Raw genomic sequence first — 2,649 nt, 5'->3', positions numbered from 1 at the left:
TGAAAATGAAGAGGACTTCAAGCTCTTGCTGAGTAAGATCAAAGAATACAACCTTCAGCATGGACTCTAACTCAATGTAAAGAAAACAAAATCTTCACAACTGGACAAATAAACAGCATCATAATAAGGAGAGACAAGATTTAAGCTGTCAAGATTTCATTTTTGTAGATCAACAATCAATGCACATGGAAGCAGCAGTCAAGAAATCAAAAGACATATTGCACTGAGCAAATCTGCTGCAAAAAGATCTCGATGATTTTCAAAAGCAAAGATGTCACTTGATTACTGTTGAATGGCACCTCATCACTTTAATTTATAATTCTCGAATGAAATTTTTGTTATCTCAGGATATTAATGTACCCAGTCTTCATTTCTGTAGGTCATGAGCATCACCTTGAACTCCTTGATTGCAACTCAGGTTTTTGATGACCGTGTCTAAAATCAATGCAAAATATTCTTAGTTAAATTCAAGTAAGAAAACATGCTACTCATGCTTTTTGCACCACATAGACATCATGACAGAACAAAAGGCCAGACTAATTATCGTGAGATTAATCACATAATTTAGAAGCCAGCATTAAATTATATTTTCTTTTTTACTTACCTTAAGTTCATCTTCAAAGGTATCATCATGTAATATTCATGTAATTAAAATTTGCAGTTAGAAATTTTAAATCACCAAATCCTTTGAAAAATTCCTATTATAGATCTTGGCTTAAAGAATACTTTATATCAGTTAAATATTATTAGTGCTATTGTAAGACTCTACCTTAAATAAGATTTTAAGTTTAATTACGTGAGTATTTGTAAAAAGACTTATTTTAGCAGTATTTGTTTTACAATATTTATCTTTGTTTTAATTCTCATACCAACTCTATTAGTTGGAAATTCAATTATAACTGCAACTGTCATATCTCCTAATTCTTCATCAGTACTTTGTTCTGTGTCAAAAATTATCTTTCGCTCAAAGTGAGTAAATTTAAATAAGATCATTAAAACTGAGCATTCATTTTATCCCTAATAGCATGAAGGCTCGGTATTTATTTATTCTGATGAAAATTTATTCTGATATTTTACATTTACCACAACAGTAAAATATCAAAACACTAATTCTCAGTAATTCGGCAAATATGTAAAAATGCCATTTGGCAATTCTGTAATGGTGAAATTTGACAGTTTCATAGTAATAAAAGTAGGCATTATGCAAACAATGAAATAAGTCAGTTACAAAATGATGTAGCTACCCTCCATTATGTGAACTAATGTCCTCTTCCATTTTTGCATTTTTGCAACTAAACATGTAAATAAGTGAAGAATGGTTGTCTCCTGGTTCAATAATATTTATAGCATGCTTTTATTTTATGCAGTTAGGTATAATCTGTTTTTCAAAGCTGGATATATATCCATCACTCATATGTCAGTTTGTTGTACTGTCATTACTTGTATGTTACTGTGATTCTGGAAACTCTGCCATGGCTATTTTAAATACCAGCAGGGTCACCCATGGTGGACAGGTTTCAGTAGAGCTTCCAGACAAGACAGTCTAGGAAGAAGGAGAGAAAGAATACTTTCAAATATTTAGTCGTTGAAAATCTTATAAATAGCAGTGGAACACTGTCAGAAACAGAATATTGAATTGAAACATGGTGAAGATCATCTGAATATTGTCAAATATAGTAATAGCAGATGAGCCTCTCATGTTGGAAGGCACCCAAAATATGTCCGTGATGCCACGAATGAAGTAAAGCCTTCAGGACCTTCATTTTCTGATTGGCCACAGCTCAGAATGAAGGACAACAGCTGCAAATATCCACTGCTCATCAAAACATGGAATGTACCAATTATGAATCTGTGAAAACTGGAAATTGTCAAAAAATGAAATGGATCAAATAGATAATGATATCCTAGATATTAGCAAATTGAAATGGAGTGGTATTTGACATTTTGAATCTGAAAATCACATGGTTTACTATGCCAGGGGAATGGCATTACATACATCGTCAAAAAGAATGTATCAAGGTCTATCTTGAAGTACAATTTTGTCTGTGATAGGATAATATCAATATATCTACAAGGAAGACCTGGTAATACCACTATTATTAGATTTATGCACCAATAACTAAAGCCAGTGATGGTGAAATTGAGTAAGTCTACCAATTACTTCAGTCTGAAATTGATTTGAAAAATGCATGGTTTATTGATAATTACTGGCAACAGGAATGCAAAGGTTGGAAACAAAGAAGAAAGTTCAGCTGTTGGACAATGTGGCTTTAGTGATTTAACAATGCTAGCAATCGATCACATGATGATACAATTTTGAAAGACCAATGACTTCTTCATTGCAAATTCTTTTATTTTTTATTTTTAAAAGGGTAGAATAAATATTTTACTGTCATTTATAATCAGGTGGAGTTGGGCATATAGTCTTCAAACTTCATTTTTCTTTCTTGTAAATAAAAATTTTTTTATAAACAGCTGATGGCTGGTTATGTTTTCAGAAAACATAATTAACATAATTCATTAATGTTGTTGTTGTTATTGTTAGGTTCCATCGAGTCAGTACTAACTCATAGTGACCTTATGCACAGCAGAATGAAACACTGCCCGATCCTGGATCAACCTCACTACTGTTGCCACGCTTGAATCCAT

The 2,649-nt window shown here is 32.2% G+C and overlaps 1 pseudogene; it reads right to left on the bottom strand.

Annotated features, from left to right (window-relative positions):
- Nucleotides 1-367: 367 nt before the first annotated feature.
- Nucleotides 368-2,649, bottom strand: part of LOC102823475 — a 3,946-nt pseudogene continuing 1,664 nt past the window's right edge.

The sequence above is a fragment of the Chrysochloris asiatica genome, unplaced genomic scaffold (genome assembly GCF_000296735.1).
Source record: "Chrysochloris asiatica unplaced genomic scaffold, ChrAsi1.0 scaffold00093, whole genome shotgun sequence".
Lineage (NCBI taxonomy): Eukaryota > Metazoa > Chordata > Mammalia > Afrosoricida > Chrysochloridae > Chrysochloris > Chrysochloris asiatica.
Note: the sequence above shows the minus strand (reverse complement) of the source record. Positions and strands in the feature narration are given on the sequence as shown.